Genomic DNA, 25,310 nt, shown 5'->3' with positions numbered 1-25,310 from the left:
CAGCCGGTTTCTCTTTTCACTCTCGCGTGGAGCTCCTTGAAGATGGATAGCACCTGATCCTTCATATTCAGTGGTGAGACCCACAACTTCCAGTTGTGGTCATCTATGAACGTCACGAAGTACTGCGATCCGGCATGTGACTTCATGTCCACTTGACAAACACCGGTATGCACCAACTCTAGTGGTGCATTCCGTCTCATCGGTGGTCTTGACAGGAAGGAGGTTCGGTTTTGCTTGCCGGCCAAGCAATCCGTGCACTTCACAAGTTGCACGTCCTTCACCGGAATGAGGTTGTCTTCGCCAAGCCTCTTCATCCCCTTCTCACTCATGTGACACAATCTTTTGTGCCACAACTCACCGGTAGTGTCGGATGCTACATTCACTTCTTCCCGGCATATCAGGGCATTCATAAAGTACAATGTGTTAAGCTTCCGAGCTCGAGCCACTATCAAGCTTCCCTTGCTAAACTTCATAACTCCGTTTCAGATGCTACCCATGTAGCCCTCATCATCTAGCCGACCGGCTGATATCAGGCTCAGCCGAACCTCTGAAACGTGTTAGACATCCTTCAACAGCAATTTGCATCTGGTTGATATCATCAACAACACATCTCCTATGCCGATAATTCGGCATGTACCTTCATTACCCATCCGGACACAACCATGATCACCGGCTATGTAGGATGAGAAGCATTTCCAATTCGGTGTCAGGTGGAACGACGCTCGGGAATTGACAACCCATGTTGTCTTGTCGCTGACAAGGTTTAACTCATTCTCTTCGGTAATGAGCATCAGTTCTTCTTCACTTGTCACGATCGCTGACGTTCCCTTCCGATCCGGGCCTCTCCGGTCCGAACTCTTCTTCGAATTCGTGGTGCCGGTTTCTTTCTCTTTCCGAAAATGCCGACAGTTCTTCTGGAAGTGCCTTGGCTTCCCACAATAGAAGCAAGTAGGCCTCCCCCTTGACTTCAACCTCTTCCCCGACTTGTCCCAGTTTTGGGGACTCCGATATTGGCCTCTTCCCCGGTTGTGGTCATCTTCCATGAGCAAGTGTTACGGGCATGACCATATAATATCCCGTGGTAAGAATTTACCGTAGTATTCTATACATGTGGATAAGTGTGACGGTTAAACGAGAGTGTAAAGAAGGGGAGGATTACTTTTAATCCTCCGGATTGAGACAACCCATTAGGTCAAGTGTGAACTTGCCTGGGGGCCTTGGGTATCGCTATAAATAAGAGGCCTAGCTACCCTCATTTGATGATCTTTTGACTACATCGAGACTCTGCTCTTGTGGTGGGTCAACTCTTGTAGCGAGCGCGCCAACACCAGGTACGACTCGACGCCACGGCGGTGGTATGGGACGCCAATCGAGGCTCGAGTCCGTCTCGATCCCTTCGCTCGGGGGTGGTCGGGTGGATCGGCACCCTTCTTTCTCTTTCTCCTTTCTATCTATCATTTGTTTATCCTTATCTTAAGCTTACTTTAGTACTTAGATCTCTAATATTTGGTATCAGATTTACGTACTAATGTTTCTTTGTTTTTCATTTGTCTTTTGATTGATGTTGATCGATCAATGTGCGGTTGGCCTTGATCCAGACAACGATCAACAAAGAACTTCGGTAACTCTTTCCATAATTTTTCTTTCTATTCTCTCTTCTCCCATCTAATCATGTGTTTAGTTTATATGTAATTTTTTTCATTAAGTCAATGATGTTGTAGTGGTCTTTAATTGATTATCTAAAACGTTTACATATGTGCACGAGGTCAATACCTCGTTTGACATATTAATAATATGTGATGAGTGTCGTATGCATACGAGGTTAATACCTCAATTACGTATTACGTTCACGAACATATGTTACGTTTGCGTATGAGTTGTTGATTTGTTGTAAACGATATGCGGTTGGTCTCCTATGCGTAAGAGGTCAATACCTCAATTGCGTATTACGATGATCTCTTATTTGTGGATGTTTCGTGTGCGTAGAGGTATATACCTCGATTACGTATCTCAATCACATCATTTGTGGCTATTTAATATAACGATATGTTTAATATAGGCATATGTGGTCACATATATACGTATTTGATCGTATATATGTGATAAGTAAACATATGTGTATATTCGTTATTACGTGATTATATCGAAAGTTGTCCTTGTCGGGAAAAGGATGTTGGTGGCCGTCCTCACATTTTTGTGAGAATGGCGTTGTCACCATCCCTTTTTCAACATTCTTTTATTGTTGATAACCCCGTTGACGACCTCGATTTCGTTACGTAAAGAAACGCCAATAGCCAAAATGATGTTGAGTACGTAGGGCTTGACCCACTTCAAGTGAGGTCGCTCCAATGACGCACGTATCCAACATCCCTCCCTCGTTACATGGATACGATGCCACCATGAGCTCGTTCTTACGAGAGGCATTCGTAATGATGTGACCATGTGATGGCCCACGTGAGCCTACTACGAAACAAGGGCTCATTTGGCTTGACCATTAGGTTGCACTTTGGAGTACGCCATCGTAATTACGAGACTTGAGGTTAGGTAACGTACCAACATAGTTTTGGTAAATGAGGGCGAAATAAGGACCCTTGACATATATGTTCTTTTAAAAAAAAAACATATATGATCAACTGCCTCGCATATCTCTTATACGCATCAAACATTAAGCATTCGAGAAGAGCAACTTACTTGGTTGCCTCAAATGTTTAATGTATTTGTTATCGAGGTCTCGAGTTCAAATATGACCAAGACCATACAACATCCTTGATACATATGACTATAACACATGTTTAGACTTAAGGTCTAAGTGCACCTCGGGGTCCTCGTAATAGGACTTAAAGAGACGAAACCACATATGTCGGCACCGAAACATAGTTTATTATTAACATTTTTTTCGTGTATAAACAATTCATGACGCGAACATACATGGTTGAGCCTCGGGGAGCCACCATGAAAAAATCGATATAGAGATTAGGGAAAGACATTTATTTGTCACCCCCATGGTTTTTAAAACACCTTTGTGTTACCATAGTAACCTGATCTTGAACCTCATCTCATACGTCTAGAGGGGTATTTACGTGAGATAATGATATCGATTAATGCTCACCCATGATATGTTTACATCACGACATGATGTTATGACTATATCTCTGACCTTGTCCTATTTCTTTTCCAGAAATAATCTTTAATGGCTCAAATTAATGACCCCATGTCATCCGCTCAAGCGGAAGGAACTCAAGGGAATCCTCCTGGACAAATGTTCACTGAGATGTATTTGGCACAAATAACCCAATACCTTAGTTTCACTGCTCAACAGATGACCGAACTTCGGCAATCTCAGAGTGCTCTTGAGGCACGTGCCATTAGTCTACAACGTGAGACTAATAGACCTGATGAGCGACAAGGTGAACCATCATTTGTCGTTAAGCTATTTACGGGAGACAAAAAGGAAAGAACCGAAGAAGCAATCTGCACATGGTTGGGACGATGGGAGTCTCATTTTGAGCTCTATCCCACACTAGATAGTACGAAGATTGCATATGTCGGCCGAGAACTCGGGGGTAAGGCCGCCGCCTGGTGGCGTGGGCTCCGTACTATGGGGAAATTGCCCGATACCTGGACATATTTTGTCACGGTTTTTAAGGGCCAATTTCTGCAACCTCCCTCTCGAACCGAGGCAGCACAAGCCTTAATGAACCTCTCTAGTAGGAAATTTTCCTCGCTAGAAGACTATGTTCACCATGCTAGAACCCAAATCCAAAAATCGGGTCTAGAAGGGGACAATTGGTTGATAGATTGTTTTGTCAATGGCATCCCCAATTCGGACTATCACTGGATAGTGCACGATAAGGATCCAAAATCCTTCGAAGAGGCCGTTGAAATAGTTCTTCGCTATCAACGCGCTTCGAAGAAGGACCATAACAAACCCAACGAAGCGCCCGGGACTAAGCAGTCGCAATTTGTTGGGAAACGCAAGACACCCAACGAATTCCTGGATCGCGATTGTAAGCGACAACATCCTTTTTGTGTATTCTGCAAAAAGAAGGGTCATACAAAAGATCAATGTCGAAAGCTCCAATGGAAAGAGCACGACAACAAAGCTAAAGCTGCAGACCATAAAGGTCAAATTCCTAATGTCCTTCAGGTCTATACACATCATTTAAGTAATTGTCAATGTTCTTTCCCTCACTATGTATTGGGTCCCAATGATTTACTACGTGCAAACAGGTATATCAATGGATCTCCCGTACAATTTTTATTTGATTCGGGAAGCTCACACAATTTTGTGAATGATTGTTTGGTTCAGATATGGGGAATCCAACCCACCGTAAGTGATCACACCTACACGGTGCACTTGGCTGATGGAAGAGTACAATACATCAACGGGGCGATTCATTCATTAGGAATTTCTATTGATACTTATATAGAGGAAGTAGACTTCCATGTAATGAATCTTTGTACCACCGATGTAATACTGGGTTATCCCTGGTTTTATAATAAAAACTCTTCTTTATTTATTGATTGGGTTCGCCATTCCATTTCTTTTGTACTGAACGATTGTACGCAATTTATTCAATGTGTAAAAAAACAATCCCTCTCGATTGTTTCCTCGTGTCCATCAATATCCGAGTTGTCTTGTTCTACGTTATTTTATTGTGTACTTGATCCGGACATTCACGTTTACAATATCGATAATGTCCCGGTTCAATTATCATATTTTGACCAACAACAACTTGATGAAATCTTAAATGATTTTCATGATGTTTTTCCAAGTGAACTACCTGATGGGTTACCTCCTAAACGTAATATAGACCATCGTATAGATATTGTACCTGGTGTTGCACCAATAAGTATACCTCCGTATCGCTTAAGTCGATCCGAAGAAGATGAGGTATCTAAGCAACTCAAGGACTATTTACGAATGGGTTATATACGTTATAGTAAATCTCCATGGGGTGCACCAGTTCTCTTGGTTAAAAAGAAAGACGGCACATGGCGTATGTGTATTAATTACCGACGCTTGAATAAAGTGACGATCAAGAATTCGTACCCATTGCCCCGGGCTGACGATCTAATTGACCATCTCCAAGGAGCTCGGTATTTTACGAAACTTGATCTTTGTACTTGCTACCATCAAATACGAATAAATGAGGACGATGTTCCTAAAACGGCATTTTGTACTCGCTATGGCCATTACGAGTTTTTGGTTATGCCTTTTGGTTTGACCAATGCTCCGGCTACTTTTCAACAAGAAATGAATGACATTTTCCGAGAACAACTTGGAAAATTTGTCGTTATTTTCTTGGATGATATTTTAGTTTATAGCTGTACATTACAAGAACATGCTAGACATGTCCGATTTGTTTTACAAACATTGGGTGACAAACAGTTTTATGCAAAGATCTCAAAATGTGAGTTCTTCAAGAAATCAATTACTTATCTAGGACATCTCATAACCGAACGAGGAGTTGAAATTGATCCTTCTCGCATTGAGAAAATCAAGCTTTGGCCCACTCTTCGGAATATTCGAGAAGTTCGATCATTCCTTGGTTTTGTCGGGTTTTTGCGAAAGTCTCTTCGTAATTACTCCCAATTGACGACGCCGTTTACTGATCTTTGAAAAGGTCAAACGCGTAAGTCTACAAAACCTATTGTGTGGAATAGTACACTAGACCTCGCCTTTAAGGAACTCAAGGACCTGGTTTGCAAGGCTCCTTCACTTCTTTTACCTGATCCTTCAAAACCTTTTGAGGTTGAAACCGATGCGAGCGATTATGCTATAGGTGTTGTCCTATATCAAGATGGCAAACCAATAGCGTTCGAGAGTAAGAAACTTGATTCTGCTCAATGTTGGTATACCGTTCAAGAAAAGGAATTATTTGCAGTTATACATGTGCTCAAAACATGGCGCCATTATCTTTATGAAAATCACTTTGTGGTAACTACGGACCACGAGTCCTTGAAATATTTTTGTGACCAACAAGACCTGAAAGGTCATAAGGCACGATGGGCTGATCTCATCCAGGACTTTGATTTTTCCATACGATATCGTAAAGGTTCCATGAACATTGTCGCTGATGCACTAAGTCGCATCCGTGAAGTTAACACGCTTAGCTTCACTGAAATATCATCAGATCTTTATGATCACCTTCGAGGAAAGTATCCTGATGACAGTTATTTCGCAAAATACTGGGCAAGAGTTGAGTCTGGAACAGACACCACCACATCCTTGAAGGAATACTTCCACATTGCTAACGGTTTGCTCTACCGTAATGGGAAGGTTTGTGTTCCAGATTTACCCGAGGTCAAAAAGAGGATTCTTTTTGAATGCCATGATGCACCCTCAGCAGGGCACCCTGGAATACATCGTACACTCGTTCTCATCTCCACTCAATTTTATTGGCCTAAGATGTGTCCTGACATACATAGATATGTGACTAAATGTCACCAGTGTCAGGTTAACAAAGCCGAGCGACTTAAAGCCGCAGGACTTTTACATCCCTTGGACATTCCCAATAATAAGTGGGAAAGTATATCCATGGATTTTATTGTTAGCCTTCCTTGCACCCAAAAAGGTCATGATGCCATTTGGGTTGTCGTTGATCGACTAACTAAAATGGCCAGATTTATTGCTACTAAAACCACGGTAACAACTCCTGAATTGGCTTACCAATTCGTGGACAAATTGTTTCGTTTTTATGGGTTACTGATGGATATCGTGAGTGATCAAGATCCAAAGTTTACTAGTGACTTCTGGACACAAATCTTTAAGAAGTTAGAAACTACGTTGAGCATGAGCTCCACGGATCATCCTCAATCCGATGGACAGACAGAACGAGTAAATCAAATTATTGAGGACATGCTTCGAGCATACGTTGGTGCAAAACCAACAAAATGGGAACGTTATCTCCTAATTTTGGAGTTTGCTTATAACAGCTCCAAGCATACGTCGACGGGATATAGTCCTTTTATGTTGATGTATGGTTTTCAGCCACGAGCCCCGATTGATGTTAATATACATCATGATGAGTTGCGAAGTACGCAAAACTTTCTTCGGGATATGTAAGATATGTTGCATATTGCACGAGATAATATAAAAACATCTCAAGATAGAGCGCGTTTTTATGCCGATCATCATAGGCAACCTCGTGTATTCAACCCTGGACAGAAGGTATTTTTACATGTACCTCACAATTCTAAGACATTGTTTACGGGTAAGTGCGCTAAGTTAGCCCCATGGTTTTGTGGACCTTTTACAGTCCTCAAACGTGTTGGGTCATCAGCCTATCGTCTCGCTCTTCCCGATGGTGTCGGAATTCATCCAGTCTTTCATGTGAGTCGTCTAAAAGAACTTCTAGGTTCTTGCGACAATACAGTTACGACTGAAACTCTGGTTACTTCTGAAGAATTATCTTCTAAACCACATGTACCAGAAAGAATTCTCGATGTTAAAACAAAAAAATTACGTACTAAAGAAATCCGAGAATTTAAAATAAAATGGATGGATAAATCAATAAAAGATGCCACATGGGAACGCGAAAATACTTTTAGAACTAACTTCCCTAACTTTCCATTGCAAGAGTGCAATGTTTTAAAGAGGGGGAGTATGTTACGGGCATGACCATATAATATCCTGTGGTAAGAATTTACCGTAGTATTCTATACACGTGGATAAGTGTGAGGGTTAAACGAGAGTGTAAAGAAGGGGAGGATTACTTTTAATCCTCGGGATTGAGACAACCCATTAGGTCAAGTGTGAACTTGCCTGGGGGCCTTGGGTATCGCTATAAATAAGAGGCCTAGCTACCCTCATTTGATGATCTTTTAACTACATCGAGACTCTGCTCTTGTGGTGGGTCAACTCTTGTAGCGAGCGCGCCAGCACCAGGTACGACTCGACGCCACGGCGGTGGTATGGGACGCCGATCGAGGCTCGAGTCCGTCTCGATCCCTTCGCTCGGGGGTGGTCGGGTGGATCGGCACCCTTCTTTCTCTTTCTCCTTTCTATCTATCATTTGTTTATCCTTATCTTAATCTTACTTTAGTACTTAGATCTCTAATAGCAAGGCCTTCGGATTGGTTCCAAACTCTCGGTCCTTCCGGCGAGCTTCTTCATCTAGAAGGCTTGATTTTACCCTTGCTAGGGACAACTATTTTCCTTCCGGCCCGGCGTTGCCCAATGTGACAACTAACGTCTCCCAGCTATCTGGGAAGGAACCGAGCAGGAGCAATGCGAGTACCTCATCGGCGAGAGGTACTTCCAATGAGGTTGCTTGATGTATCAGCCCCTGGAAAGAATTCATGTGCTCCGCCATACTGGAGTCGTCCTGGTATTGGAGCCTCACTAGCTTCCGGAATACCGAAACCCGATTAACAACATTCTTGTTCTGGAACATGATGTTGATCTTCTTCTAGAGTTCATGAGCCTTGCTCTCTTCATTGAAGTTGTTGTACAAGCTCATGTCGATGAAGCACCAAATGTAGGCCGCCGTCTTCATGTGCATCACCTCCCACACTGTGGCGTCGATCTTATCCGGTCTCTTGTCCCCGAACTGAACCAGCAACCAAAGATCTTCAACCACCTGCATATCCCTCATCTTCAAGTTCCACATTGAGTAGTAGGAGCCGATGAGCTTGAACATGCTGTCGAATGATTCTTCCATTTCCTATGTTGTTCTCTCTGATACCAGATTGAAGAGAATAACGCGGAATATTGCTCGGCCACAACCGAGTCTTAAACACTTCTTTGAGAATGAAACACAGTAATGGGAAGTGGAGAATACACAAAGGAAATACACAGGATGTTTACGTGGAAAACCCTAAATGGGAAAAACCACGGGAGCCCACAGAATCCAACTATCACTCTAGGAGAAAGGTACAATCATACCCTCAAAGGCAACGACCTCGAGCTCTGTATCTTTGCCAACCGACGGTTACAACAGAGTATTGCTCTGTATCTCTCTCTCTCTCTCTCTCTCTCTCTCTCTCTCTCACTATACAACAATATGACAATAACAACAACCTTACAAAGTGATTGCCCTAAGTCATATTTATACTTATATGAACTTAGGGCTATTTACAAATATAGCCTCAATAGGCTTACTCAAAACATATTTATAGATATGTCTTCTCTTCCGGTTCTCATCGGGTCCTCTTTATTCAACACGGATCCCATCCGAAGAGACCGATTTCCCAACATGGCACGAAGGTGTATCTTCGCGGCTTCATCAACCGAATTTGGCTTATCATCCGGTTATAGCCCCAATGGTATGCGAGCGACTTTTCTCGGGTTGGGCTTGTCGGCACACTTCTCTTCGGTCCGGCGCAAGCATGGTTTGCACCCTTGATCGAGACCTCATCCCCTCTCTTAGAAAACTTCACCGCTTTCATTGAGGAGCTTGAAGCGACATTTGGCAAAACAGACCGGCGACAAATGGCACTCACAAAACTTTATTCTTTCCAACAAGGCTCACATCTAGCCTCGGTCTACGCCTCAAAGTTCCATCAGATTGCCTACGATGGCAGTTGGGATGACCAAGCCCTATGTGACCATTTCCGTCGTGGTCTCCAAAATAAGGTCAAGACTCTTCTCTTAAACTTCCCGGAGCCCTCATCGTTGTCTCAAGTAATCTCCCAACCTGTCCAATGTGACAATTGTCTCTTCGAACTTCGTCAAGAAGAACGGGGGACTCGCGGGTCTTAGGCTTCTTCCCGAAATGCATCAATCGTCAGGCCCTACTTGTCTCCCACGCCAACCTTACCATCATCCAATGATACCCATACCACGATAGAGGTCAATTTCCATACCCTGATGGAGATCGACCACGCTCAGTTCCACTAACTGAAGCCCAACAACATCGTCGGGACAATGGACTCTGTCTCTTTTGTGGCAACCCCGGCCTTGTCAACCGCCACTATCTGGTGTGGGGCCCGCGGCACCAATTACATCGTGCACATCTTGCGGAGGTACCTCGACAACTGTCATGATATGGCAAGACTCGAACCCATGACCTTATGGTATATGGGTCGAGCTCTTAACCATCACACCATCTATTGTAATTCATAGAATATTATTTTCATTTATGTTTTATTATAAGAAAGTAATGTATATTCCAGATTTCTCTGGAAAAGTCTAGAAGTTTCAGGATTACTCCTAACAACACTATAAAAGAAGGCACTAGGCATTATGTTGAACCAAATTGGTTCAACGCCAGTCTTAAGCCTCTTAGCCGATTTGTACTTATCTTTTCACATAATATAAGAGTTGTTGTCATCATCTATCTCTCTCCTCTTCTCACTTCCTCTCTCGGGAATCTCACGCAGTTCCGTCCTCTTAGAAATAATAGTACTATTCTTCTTAATACTAATTCCATCTCTGCTTTAGTACTATTCCTGACAGTTTGAACCAATTTTTTCCTTTCCTCCAGCCTACTTGTCATTCTCCCTCATCCTCCTACCCTTTTCCCTATACTATGGCTACTGTTAGCGCCCAAGAATATCAATCCATTTTCTCCGAGTTACAGTGCCTAAAAGAAAAGTTTGTTGCCCTGGAACAAGAAAACCAACGGTTGATAGGGGATCTGCAACAAATCACTCTCGAAAAACAACAAACGCAACAACAACATGGGGAGTTAGCATTACGGGTACAACAACTCGAAGCAGCGTTGCAACAACAAGGATCAAGTCCCCAAGGATTTCATAAAGAGCCCAAGATTGGACTTCCTGTGAAATTTGATGGAACGCGATCGCAATTCCGGGGATTCCTTAATCAGGTACGCTTAGTCATCCAGATGCATCCTTCCCGATATCCCACTGATGCATCTCGAGTCGGCCTAATAGGCACGTTACTTAGCGGCTCAGTCTTGGCATGGTTCGCTCCGCTTCTAGAAAAACAATCACCCTTGCTTAATAACTTTGAAGATTTTATTGGTGAGTTTAAAGCCTGCTTTGGAGATACCGACAGCATCAAGACGGCGATCAACAAGATCCGAAGATTGCGTCAAGGCGATCGTCCAGCCTCTGCCTACGCGGCGGATTTCCGTCTACTCGCCTCAGATATTCCCTAGGATGATCAGGCCCTCATGGAGTAGTTTCGCTACAGCTTGCGCAATGATGTCAAAGATCTGCTTTTAACCTTCCCCGAAGAACCAAAGTCTCTTACGAAGGCAATCAATCGAGCGGTCCGATGTGACAACCGCCTTTTTGAACGGCGTTCAGAGCGTTAGTTACAAATACCACGCTCTCGACCGGAACCCACATATGCCTCAGTCACAGCTGAACCATTTGCACGCGATGTACCCCAAGCCAATATTCCAACACCAATGGAGATCAACACCATGCGTCCACGCGGCCCGTTATCGGAAGAAGAAAAGCAACGACGACGTGCAAATCGATTACCAGGGCATATCGCCATCAATTGTCCCCATAGGCCAAGAAGACAAGTAAATCAAATCGTCGCTTGTACTAAACCCGAGTCAATTCTTCCCTTCGGAGTGTCTGATAGTATTAATAGTACTAATAGGGTGTCAGATAGTATTCATAGTACTAATAGCCCAAGTATCTCAAACAAATTTGAAATCCTTAGTCAATTAGATGAAGAGTTAAACGATTGAGTCCAGCCAAAATAGGAGCCGTTTGGTTGGACAGCAGCCCTAGATCTATACAGCCCATTAGTGGTTCCATTCCTTCCAAGCAAGTTAGCAATGTGTTCCTAGCCCAAGTCATTGTTAGTACTAAAAGTACTCCAGTACCTGTCCTAGCACTCTTAGATTCCGGAGCTAATTCCTGTTTCATGGATCGAAATTTTGCCCAAACTTCTCAGATATCCCTAAGAAAACTTCCTTCTCCCGCATCTGTAGTAGTCATTGATGGTCGTCCCATTGCTTCCGGGAATATTGTAGAAGAATCAGAACCCATTTCAAGTTGTCCTAGGTAGTTTTGTGTGTGTAATATCATTTAATATAATTAGTAGTCAAGAGCATCCCATTGTCCTAGGATTACCTTGGTTTGAATTACATAATCCAACCATAGATTGGAGAACAAGAGAAGTCCGATATCGACCACCCCAAGAACCTACTCACCGAGTTTCGACCATCTCACTCCATCAATTACGCGAAGAAGGACACAAGGAGGCAATGTTCCTATTTGCAATATCAGTACATCCTTCCAGCACTATTAAGGACTCCTCAGTACAACTTCCGGCAAAATATCATCCTTATGCCGATGTATTTGACAAGGTAAAAGCCGGTACCCTTCCTCATCACCGTCCCTATGACTGTCCCATCGATTTACAGCCAGGAACCGAGCCACCATGGGGACCAATTTACAACTTGTCACCCACCGAGTTAGAAGTCCTTCGAGCCTACATAGAGGAGAGCTTGACAAGCGGGTTCATCCGTCATTCGAAATCTCCGGCCAGTGCACCCATCTTCTTTGTCAAGAAGAAAGATGGCTCACTTCGTCTCGTCGTTGATTACCACGGATTGAATAAGGTCACCATCCGGAATAGGTATGCACTTCCTCTTATATCAAGTCTTTTAGAGCGACTTAATGGTGCCAAGTTTTTTACCAAAATCGATCTACGAGGAGCGTATAACCTCGTGCGGATCCGACCGGGAGATGAATGGAAGACCGCCTTTCGCACGCGGTATGGGCATTTCAAGTATACTGTTATGCCGTTCGGCCTAAACAATGCACCCGCAGTCTTCCAACATATGGCAAATGATATATTCAGAGACCTCTTGGATATCTGTTTGTTCATCTATCTTGATGATCTATTGATTTATTCGAAGACCCAGCAAGAGCACGATTCTCATGTACTATTAGTACTAAAGCGACTCCGCGAGAATGGTCTTTATGCCAAGCTGGAAAAATGTAGCTTTGACTGCAAGCAAGTGGAATTTCTAGGCTACGTCATCTCCTCAAAGGGCATCGCCATGGATCCAGCTAAAGTCCAAACTGTACTAGAGTGGCAAATTCCACGGTCGGTACGAGATGTACAATGTTTTCTAGGTTTTGCTAACTTCTATTGTAAGTTTATACAGGATTACTCGAAGATTATCCTACCCCTCACACAACTTACGAAGAAGGGCCAAGCATTTCTTTGGTCCATTGAAGCAGATATGGCTTTTCGACATCTTAAGAAAGCCTTTACATCAGCACCGATTCTAGCTCATGTGGATCCTAGCAAACCATTCATCATGGAGGCCGATGCTTCAGATTTCGCCCTCGGTAGCATCCTTTCTCAACAAGGAGATAAAGAAAGGTTGCATCCGGTGGCTTTCCATTCACGCAAATTCGATGTTGCGGAAATCAACTACGAAATACATGACAAGGAGTTATTAGCCATCGTGGATTCATTTGTGCAATGGCGGCATTTCTTAGAGGGCTCTCCACATCAGGTCGTTGTCTTTAGTGATCATAAAAATCTTGCTTATTTCCAGAACATTCGCGTACTAAATCGACGGCAAGCTCGATGGGCGCAATTCCTCACACGTTTCGACTTCAAAATCACATATCGACCGGGGAAGCAGCAAGGAAAAGTAGATGCACTATCACGGCGTTCATATCGGGCACCTCGTCCTGGTGATCCAACATTTGATAATCAAAAGCAAGTAATCTTGGGACTAACACGATTGCACACAACGCGGATTTTTCACACCCCGATGGATTCACGGATTACCGATGACATACGTGCAAACTTGAAGACGGATAGTTTTGCTCAAGACATCCTGGCGCACATTGATACTTCTCGGGCATCCTGTTCTCAGTCTCAACAACTAGGTATTGACTACCAACAATTCGAATATCATGATGGTTTGTTATTCTTTAAAAAGCGCGTATATGTCCCCGATTGCTCTTGTCACCTTCAAATCGTCCAGCATTGTCATGACACCCATACGACGGGACATTTCGGTAGTACTAAGACGTTGGAGCTAGTGCAGCGATCTTTTTGGTGGCCCCACATGCGCCGTTTTGTCGACGACTACGTTCGGACCTGTGATGCTTGCTGCCGAGCAAAGATGCCACGACACCATCCATATGGCTTGTTGGAACCCTTACCGATTCCAAGTAAGCCGTGGCAGTCTATTTGTCTTGATTTTATCACAGATCTGCCGGTCTCGCAGGGGTTCGATGCTATCTTAACCGTCGTCGATCGATATACGAAGATGGCACATTTTGTTCCGTGTACTAAGGCTATCACTAGCGAGGAAACCGCCGCCCTAGTGATGTGTGAGGTATTTCGGCATCATGGCCTCCCAGACAGTATCATCAGTGACCGAGGACCGCAATTTGTCTCCAAATTTTGGCAGCATCTCTTCAAGTTGCTCAAGGTCTCTTGCAACCTCTCCTCCGGCTACCATCCTCAGACTGATGGGCAGGCAGAACGAACAAACCAAACGCTGGAGCAATATCTCCGGTGTTTCCTGAGTTATCAACAGGACGATTGGGCCGAGATTCTCCACTTTGCGGAGTTTGTGTATAATAATGATGTTCACTCCTCGACTCGAGTCTCCCCATTCTACGCTTATACCGGTTCTCATCCTCGTTGGTCGGTGATCGACACCCTTGAGCTACCTACCAATCCTCGTGCCGGGGATCATTTGGAGAGACTACACAAGATCTAGACAGATCTCTCGACTCATCTTCGTCATGCTCAACAGACACAGAAGACTTACGCAGATCGTCATCGGCTTCCCTCCTCTTTTGCCATCGGAGATCAAGTATGGCTCTTACGTCGTCACATCAAGACTACTCGAGCGTGCGAAGAGTTGGATTATCGACGACTCAGTCCTTTCCGTATTATGGGTAAAGTTAATGATGTCACATTCCGCCTTGATCTCCCTCCGCAGCTTCAGATACATCCGGTTTTCCATTGTTCGCTTCTTGAACCTTATAAAGCAAACACCATTCCCGATCGTGTTACACCACCGCCGCCCCCGCTGGAGTTGGACGCCGGCCCGGAGTATGAAGTTGCGGCCATCCTCGATTCCAAACTTATTCGCAACAAACTTTATTATTTCGTCGATTGGGTTGGTTATAGTCCGAGCGAACGCACTTGGGAACCCGTCGAGCATGTTGCCAATGCTCAGGATCTGCTTGCTGATTTTCACCGAAAGTATCCAGACAAACCCGGTCCGCAGTCAGCGCCGACTCGTTCCACTCATCGTCTTTAAGGGGGAGATAGTGTCATGATATGGCAAGACTCGAACCCATGACCTTATGGTATATGGGTCGAGCTCTTAACCATCACACCATCTATTGTAATTCATAGGATATTATTTTCATTTATGTTTTATTATAAGAAAGTAATGTATATTCCAGATTTCTCTGGAACATTCTAGAAGTTTCAAGATTACTCCTAACAACACTATAAAAGAAGGCACTAGGCATTATGTTGAACCAAATTGGTTCAACGCCAGTCTTAAGCCTCTTAGCCGATTTGTACTTATCTTTTCACATAATATAAGAGTTGTTGTCATCATCTATCTCTCTCTCTCCTCTTCTCACTTCCTCTCTCGGGAATCTCACGCAGTCCCGTCCTCTTAGTACTAATAGTACTACTCTTCTTAGTACTAATTCCATCTCTGCTTTAGTACTATTCCTGACAGACAACAGGAAAACGACCAAGTCCAGCTGCAGTAGCAGCCATGCCATTGGACGCTTCCCATTACTCACCTTCTCCATGCTCCTAGAAGTCTGCTCCACCATTAGGAGGGTTTTCGTTGAGAGTAAATTCTCCGGAGCATCTACTTTCTTTATCGATAAATCGTTTGTCCATGCACATAATATCCCCACGATATGCACATCACAACCCATATCCATTGAAGCGATCGACAGTCGGGTTCTCTCTTCGGGGGTGGTTACTGAAGCCACTATCCCCTTGGTACTTTAAGTCGGGGCGCATCAGGAGGAACTCACGTTCTACCTCATTGCAACCCCCCGACATCCGATTTTGTTGGGGCTATCTTGGTTGGAGACGCACAATCTGACGGTGGATTGGTGTAACTGCTCCATCACTTTTCCAGTAAGGCCAATTCTTGCTCGGTCACAACACTCTTGATTGCATTGCGGTCGAGTTCGGTGTCGCGATGTTTTCAACACATAGTGCGAAACCACCATCAAAAGAGAATAAAATAGTAGTTCAAATAAACCAATATTGCAAAGTCAACATTTGTAATAAATGATGAAAAGATCGAAAGATAGAAGTGGTTTTTCCAAAAGTAGGAAAAGTAGAAAAAAGTAATAAATAAATAAAACGCAAGGCGTGGAATTGAGGAGCAAGGTAAAGGAAAAAGCTCGTAATTTCCGCGTCCAATGTCCAAATTAGAAAAGGAAAGATGCATAAGAAAGATAACATCAAGAGCTTTCCAAGAATATCTTGCATGTATAATTTGGGCTTACAAAGGGGAAATCGTGATAGAAATAAACCGCAACTCATATAAATAAAGCTTTTTTTACGAGAAAAAAAAAAGCAAGTCATAGAAAACCTATAAATAAGAGCTATTCTTAAGAAGAAAGAGAGAGGGATGGGGATTTGAAGAAGAAAATATTTATGTTTCATTTCTCATACTCTTATACCCTACAAGGGGAGATAGAAAAAGATAAATTATGTAACAAAATAAGTTCATCAAATTGATGATCTAGTAATAAGATACTTTCCATGTTTCCTCTCTCATACTCTCTTACTTTAACTTTTGTATGTATAAGTATAATAATTAAGTGTTATTCATACTCTCTTAGTCTAAGCATTCTTACTCATAAGCATAAGTAAGTATTATTCAATCTCACATCTCGCATAATCTCTTACTCAAAGATTTTAGAACATGAATGCATTGGGGGTGTACAACAAATTCGACCAAATATACAATCGTCTCCCAAGCACCGACCAAATATTTCTCAAAGGAGGTAAGGTTCTATAATTCTTAAAGGCGGTGGATGTGAAAGATAGAAGAGAACTCAGTAGTCTATTAGAGGATGAAACACAACCCAATGGTCTCATAATGGATTGGGTTGAGGTAAGAAGAGCATGTGATCGGTTCGACAAACGTCGTCGATGGCTAGATGATTCAGACATGGCGGGGTCGATAGTTCAAAGATGGAAGGCTCCAATAGCAATTGAGATGTCAAAGCAGAGTGAGCCGACCGAAAGATCAATGGAGGACAACAACGTCAGGATGAAGGTGGCTATGGACAACACAATGAAGGAGGATGGCAAGTGTGCCGAGACTTCCTCCCCACTATTTCAAGAGATTTGGGAAATGGTGGATGGGGAGATATCAGTCGGTGGAAAAAGGGTCATCACTGAAGAATCATACCCAAACCAAATTAAGACCCAAGAGGAGGAAACTGGCGGCAAGGAAGCGAAGGTCAAAGTTGATGCGTACGATGAAGAGGCAAGCATAATTGAGGCATGCTCGATCGAGAAGGTCAATGGTATGTGGCCCATGAGTTTGAAGAGATGGCCACGGATAAAGACTCAGAGGTAGAGGTGGCTATGGACAACACAATGAAGGAGGATGAGAAGTGTGTCGAGACTTCCTCTCCACTATCTCAAGAGATTTGGGCAATGGTAGACGGGAACATATCGGTCGATGGAGAAAGGGTCATCACCGAAGAGACATATCCGAACCAAATTAAGACCCAAGAAAAGGAAGCTGGTAGCGAGGAAGTCAAGATCAAAGTTGACGCATACGATGAAGAGGTCAAACAAAGCCCAATGGTGCATGACGAGGGCCAAGCAAGCCAAGTGAATTCTAAGGGCATTCCTTGGGATTTGATCACAGTATCCAACTCAAAAGAGGACACTAATACGAAGATCGAACAATCGATGGTCAACTCTCACATAAGAGCATACCAAGAAAAAGGACGAAGCGGAAAACATGCAATGTGGTCGTCTAAGGTCCTAAATGTGAGCATGTACTTGGAGCATGGGCTACAAGGAGTAGTTATAGTCGATGTTTGGACGAGGCTTAATGAAGACAAGCCTGGATTGACGAAACAAGGAAGATTGAAGTGCCTTGACCATGGAGATGGTCGGAATGAAGGCGACATATCCATGGTGCATGAAGGCTTATGCTTGGTGAAGGTAGAAAAAGACACGAAAACCAACTGCGGTGGTGCAAAGCTCAAACAACGAATTTGGTGGTTTGGATGGTTTCCATGGCTATGGTGGAAAGAATGGCCGTGGTGGCATTGGAAGAAGAGAGATAAGGAGCAAATGAGATGGTTCAAGGTCAATGTCTATCATAGATAGTTAGGTTATGAAGAAAGGAAAATATTAGGACAAGGATTAAATATTTCAACTAGGAGGATGCAACTCAGTACAACACTTGGCACATATCGGAGGAGGTGCAGGTTTGGTGGGGGTGGAGGTCGCGATGTTTTCAACACATAGTGTGAAACCACCATCAAAAGAGAATAAAATAGTAGTTCAAATAAACCAATATTGCGAAGTCAACTTTTGTAATAAATGATGAAAAGATCAAAAGATAGAAGTGGTTTTCCAAAATTAAGAAAAGTAGAAAAAAGTAATAATAATAAAAAACGCAAGGCGTGGAATTGAGGAGCAAGGTAAAGGAAAAAGCTCATAATTTCCTCGTCCAATGTCCAAATTAGAAAAGGAAAGATGCATAAGAAAGCTAACATCAAGAGATTTCCAATAGTATTTTACATATATATTTGGGCTTACAAAAGAGAAATCGTAATAGAAATAAACCGTGACTCATATAAACAAAGCTTCTTTTAGGTGAAAAAAAACAAAGCAAACCATAGAAAACCTATAAATAAGAGTTATTCTTAAGAAGAAAGAGAGATGGATGGGGATTTGAAGAAGAAAAGATTTATGTTTCCTCTCTCATACTCTTATACCCTAAAAGGGGAGATAGAAACAAATAAATTATGAAACAAAATAAGTCCATCAGATTGATGATCTAGTAATAAAAAACTTTCCATGTTTCCTCTCTCATACTCTCTTAATTTAAGTTTTGCTTATGTATAAGTATACTTTAATGTTATTCATACTCTCTTACTCTAAGCTTTGTTTACTCATAAGCATAATTAAATATTATTTGATCTCACATACTCTCCTACTCGAAGATTTTCTTGTACCTATGTATAATTAAGTATCAATCATTCTCTTATACTATTTTACTCTTATTCAAGAGAAATATGTCGTCTTAAAACTTAAAGTGCATAAATCATTTAGCCCTAAATCCTTCTAGTCCAGAACCCCGGTAGTTTCGCCTCAAGATCCGTGATAGCTAGCAGATTTTCACGACACCTGTTTGGTCGCTACACTAGCCGTTGTGTCGAGGGACGTCACCGTTCCTATCAACAATTTACCCGTCTGATATAGCGACTTTTCGACATCTTCGAAAAGCGGAATGCCAATCGGTTACCTACTCATCGCCCTTATGATTGCCCAATCGAACTCCAAGCTGGCGAGCAACCCCCATTTGGTCCTATGTATGGGTTTTTTGAACCCGAACTTGAGGCTCTCCGCACATATCTAGCTAAGAATCTCGCAAAGGGCTTCATTCAACCCTCCAAATCACCATTCGGGGCACCAATCTTATTTGTCAAAAAGAAGGAAAACTCCTTACGCTTATGTGTGGATTATCGGGGTCTCAACAAAGTTACGGTGCGTAATCGTTACCCCCTGCCCTTAATTTCAACGCTCCTCGATCGACTCTGAACTAGGCATATCTTCTCCAAAATCGACCTTCGGGACGCCTACAACTTGGTGCGCATCAAGCCTGGGAACGAATGGAAAACGGCTTTTCGGACGCGCTATGGACATTTCAAGTACAAAGTGATGCCATTCGGTCTTACCAACACTCCAGCTGTCTTCAACACATGATGAACAAGATTTTTCGAGAGTATCTTGATCATTTGGTGGTCATCTACCTTGACGACATCCTTGCTTTTTCTTCCAACTGAGAGGACCACACACATCATGTCTGGCTAGTTCTCACCAAACTCCGGGAATATGGGCACTTCGCCAAAAGTGAGAAATGCAAATTCGATCGTACCTTTGTCGAATTCTTGGGTTAATGATCTCACCTACCGAGATCACAATGGATGAATGCAAGGTAACGGCAATCACTGATTGGCCTCTCCCGACTCGGCTAAAAGAGATACAATTGTTTCTTGGTTTTGCAAATATTTATAGACTATTTATAGACGGGTTCTCTTCCCTAGTCCAACCTCTCATCCAGCTTACCCAGAAAGATACTTCATTTCTTTGGACCCCCGCGGCACACAATGCTTTTAATGCCCTCAAAACAGTTTTTCTCTCCGCCCCCGTGTTGGTCCACCCCGACCCTGCCCGCCCTTTCCAGGTTGAAACCGACGCCTCTAACTTTGCCATAGGTGTGGTCTTGTCTCCGCCCTACGATGATGGCACCCTCCATCTGATCGCCTTCTACTCTCAGAAGTTTACAGCCCCGAAAATCAATTATCCGGTCTACGACAAGGAGTTTGCAGCTGTCATCTCGGCCTTCGCTAAATGGAGACCCTATCTGGCTAGGGCCCAACATTGTATTCAGGTGCTGACCGACCACAAGAATCTCATCTACTTCACCATCACTCATACTTTGAATCGGTGGCAGGCTTGCTAGTCATCTTTTCTCGCCGACTACGACTTCAAAATCTTGTTCCGACCCGGCGTTCAACATGGGAAAGCGGATGTTCTCTCTCGGTGACCCGACTTTGCACTACGCCCAGGTGAAAACGCATATTCTCAGTAATCGCATTGTTTATTGTGGCCCGATCAACTCTGCATGTTCGCAACCTATATGTTGCATGATGATTCCTTGCTCAACGAGGTAGCCCAAGCAACCACGTCGGACCCATTCGCGATTGACATCATGGCGCGTCTCAACAACCCATCCCAAGAAATGCAAAGCTTGGATCTCAGTCACTTTACAACTCATGATGGGCTACTCTATCGTAATCACCTCCTTTATGTACCAGTTGCCACATGTTGCATCTGAGTACTACAAACTAGCCACGATGATCCTCTTGTCAGACACTTTGGGGTCGTGAAAACATTTGCATTGCTGTCTTAGGGTTTTGGTGGCCCCAACCTTGGAAATTGGTCAAAGAATTTATCAAAACTTGTGAAGTCTGTGCTCACTCCAAAGCGGCTTACCATTGTCCATACGGCCTTCTACATCCACTTCCAATTCCTAGTCGACCTTGGGCATCTCTCTCCATCGACTTTATCACCGACCTTCCTCGAGTCGGTGACCATGACACGGTACTAGTGGTCGTCGATCGGTTTTTGAAGATGGCTCACTTTGTCCCATGTTCGAAAACCATTTTAGGGGAGGAGATGACTGACCTTTTTCTAAAAAATGTCATCCGATTACACGGCTTCTCTGAGCATGTCACTCCTTATCGAGGTCCTCAATTTATCTCCCACTTCTGGCGCCGACTTCTACAGACATTCGGGACTTCTGTGAACTTGTCAACAACACACCACCCTCAAACTGATGGCCAACCAATAGAGTCAACCAAATCCTCGAACAATACCTCCGGTGTACAGTCAGCTACCAACAACACGATTGGGTGGACTTCCCATGGCGGAATTTGCCTACAATAATAGTATCCATGCCTCAACTAAGGTTTCCCCATTCTTTGCAAACTACAGTTCCCACCTTCGTTTCAACATTTCCATTCCAGAGATTTCCGTCAATCCGTCGGCCGAGAGGTGTGCCCACACCTTACAAGATGTTCATCGTGACCTCTCCCTCAAGCTTCATGCCCATGGCAAATAGTATAAAGCTCACGCTGACTGACATCGCTTGGTTGCGCCGACCTTCGCAGTCGGTGACATGATTTGGTTGCTACATCGCCACATCGCAACCACCAGTCTGTGTGCGAAGCTCGACTACGAAAAGCTACGCTCCTTCCATATCCTCGAGCGTGTTAACCTAGTCGCCTTCCGATTAGCGCTTCCCCCCACATTTCGGCTTCACAATGTTTTCCACGTCTCTCTCCTCAAACTCTACCATCTTTCTCGCATTCCGGAACGACAACCTCCGCTGTCGTCGCCTGTGGAATTATCGACAGGTGAGGAGTACGAGGTTGACTAGATCCTTGACTCTCGCTGGTATCGATGAAGACTACAATACTTGGTCTTATGGAAAGGTTACCCTCTTTCGGATAATGCTAGTCGCCTTCCGGTTAGCGCTTCCCCCCACATTTCAGCTTCACAATGTTTTCCACGTCTCTCTCCTCGAACTCTACCATCCTTCTCGCATTCCTGGACGACAACCTCCGCCGCCGCCGCCGCCCATGGAATTATCGATAGGTCAGGAGTACGAGGTTGACTGGATCCTCGACTCCCGCCGGCGTCGACGAAGACTTCAATACTTGGTATTATGGAAAGGTTACCCTCTTTTAGATGCCACATGGGAACTAGTTACACAGAGGCAATTCACGCTTTTCATCAACGATACCCTCATGTGTGATCTCGTGTATGATATATAAGTGGAAGATCTGCATAACATTCAACCATTCCAATTAAACACCATATTTATTGTGTTCTAACTCATATTTGAATCTTCAGCTAGCACGAATTCTCCTACCTTAGATTTGAAGCTTCTTCCAACACAAGTCCTCTTATTTGGGATTTAAAGCTTCTTTTATGAATCGTAAACGGTTCATAAATAGGGGAGCTTATTCCTCATGTTCATCTTCTTCCCATATTCTCATGTAGATTTTTTGCATGTTCATCTTTCTTCTTCCTTTTTATCATTTTCACATATGAAATCATGGTTTTCTTGTCTATGAATTTTTTATATGATTCCTTATCATATTCTTATTCCTTGTAAGAATGTTGCAGGGTTCATCTTTCTTCTTCTATTTCTTTGTTTTCATGTCTAAAATCATGCTATTACTGGTTATGAAATTACTTATAGAATTTTTGTTGATTTATTACGCTTGCAGGTTCCATTCAATAACATTAGTCTACCATTTCTTATTGTAAGCTTTATTATATTAACTACTTTCGTTCATAATCTTTTTTAATAATGCATATATTGGAAAATGGTATACATTAATGAGATTGAGGCATCTTGTTTACAGATATACCGGGGATAGACTAATGTAGAAACTCAATATCCGAAAGGAGCAAGAGATGGATGGTTCTTCACATAGGACCTGTCATCAAAGAGATAATACAATTGCTTCAAGCTTTTGGACTTGTTTAGAGAATTTGTCATGTTGTTGTGCCTTTTGAACACTCACTTGCTACAAAGTTTTGATTCTCTTGCTCCAATGTGACAAAATTTGTTGTTAGGAGGTCAAGCTCTAATAGAAGAATCGGCTAGATACGTGGATAAAAAATTAGCATATTTCCGGTTCAAATTGTCTCGACTAAAGCTTCGAAGTCGATGTTGATTTCGAAGACAAGAAGATAATTACAAAGCAAGAAGGAAATAACAGAACAAGAAGACAAGAATTTGTATTACCCGAAGACGAAGATATCAATGGTGTTGAAGATTGACGTTGAACCGGAATGGTTCAACATTAAGCAGATCTTCCACTTATATAACATGCATGGGATCACACATAATCGCCATTTGGCATATATGTTATGTTCCACTTGGTGTACATGCATGGATGCAATTTGTCGATCATCCATTGTGTACAGTGTCACATAATTATAAATAATAATAATATGAAATCTATATTCTTGAATGTTATAATTTCGCATCTTAATATTGGCATTTTGTGACTGAATAGTGAGGCAACACGTTTTTACTTAAGAAGAATTTATTTATTTTCCAAAAAAGAATATACTCCATTAGTTAAAATATACACAAACTCGATCCCTTTCACGAGTAGGCCGTGCCAAGACTATCATATCCTACATAAGAGATCTCGCTTATTTATCTTACACTTTCACATATGTCTCTAGCCATCCTTTCATACACTTCACCTACATTCACTATCCCACATGCCATGTCTTTCACGCCCCTCGTTCAACCAATGGGAGGGGGGAACAACCATCTTGGTACTTCATATTTCCATAGTATATCCATTCCATTTGTTGCGGCCATCGGTGTAGTACACCATCGCTTTCGAAAATTCAGCCTCATTAGTTTTGCAGCATCATCAGTACCATCAATTCGCTCATATTGAGCTCTTAGTGTAGTTATTAATGTGTGCCAGATAAGCTTAACCGATTCAGCTGGAGGGCATTTGTGTGCTGAAAATACCCTGGTACACCTGGTTGTCCATATACACCATATAGTAATGGGGGCAAGCAACGTCCAAAGATCTCCAAGTTTTTTATTCTGTGCACAAGCTGTAGGTACCCTATTGTCAGTGATCAGCCGAACAATGCCATTCTCCCCTCTGTACTGAGCATCGCATGTGCTATCGTATTTCGCCACATCATCCTCAAGACAAATCCAGCAAGCATGTCCCCAGTTGAGGGTGAACGAACTATAGGCATGGCAAAGCAAACATAGTGCCCTTCCCCATACAGCCACTGCCTCGCGACATTCCCATAGACAATGGGAAATGCTTTCTATATGTCCACATGCAATACATCTAAGGTCTACATTGGGGCCTTTACCCCACATCCCTACCGGCAAGGCTCTATCTGCAATAAACCATAAGCACATCATTATCTTGCGGTCATATCTGTCATGCCATATCATTTTCCAAAATTTATCTAGTCTCATTTCACTAATGCCCTCCTTTATCCAAAATTTCTTTGCCACAAACTTGTTCTAGAATAATTTGCCTCCCAATCTTCGTGTTATACTTGAAAAATTGAACCAACTTTTCCCCATCAGTTTGTCCTTGAGTTCTCCAAAAATACATCGATGGGTCCCATGATAGCTGATCCAAATGCCCTTCTATAGGCCAACACACTGTCGCTGGTGTGATCTCCCTTGGCTTAGGGTCAATAATCATATTCTTGCCATTTTTTGCGATCAGCCTAATCGGGCTTTCTCTTTGAAAGGTTGGTTGCTCAACTCTTCCCATTCCGTGCTCTAGTTTATAGTAGCATACCTCATTTGATTCTACTTTCATTCCCTTAATGCCAATTAAACAGTTTTCAGCATCTATAAGTCCTGTCCACGCAATTTCAGAGGTTGTTACTTCTTCCTCTTCCAAGGTATTCCTGTAGCATGCAATGGCATTTGTAATTCTCTTGAGCATGCCTTTACCCCTGCTTATTCTCCATATTCTAGCCTTTTGAGTGCCCACCTCATTGGACAAAAACCTCTCCCACTCCACTAATGCATTCCATTGGGCATTGATTAACTCAACCCATTTGAAAC

Source organism: Azolla caroliniana, unplaced genomic scaffold (genome assembly GCF_043228905.1).
Source record: "Azolla caroliniana isolate FFs.n. ecotype wild unplaced genomic scaffold, voAzoCaro1.0.p SCAF_2, whole genome shotgun sequence".
Lineage (NCBI taxonomy): Eukaryota > Viridiplantae > Streptophyta > Polypodiopsida > Salviniales > Salviniaceae > Azolla > Azolla caroliniana.
This window is presented reverse-complemented; position numbering follows the sequence as displayed.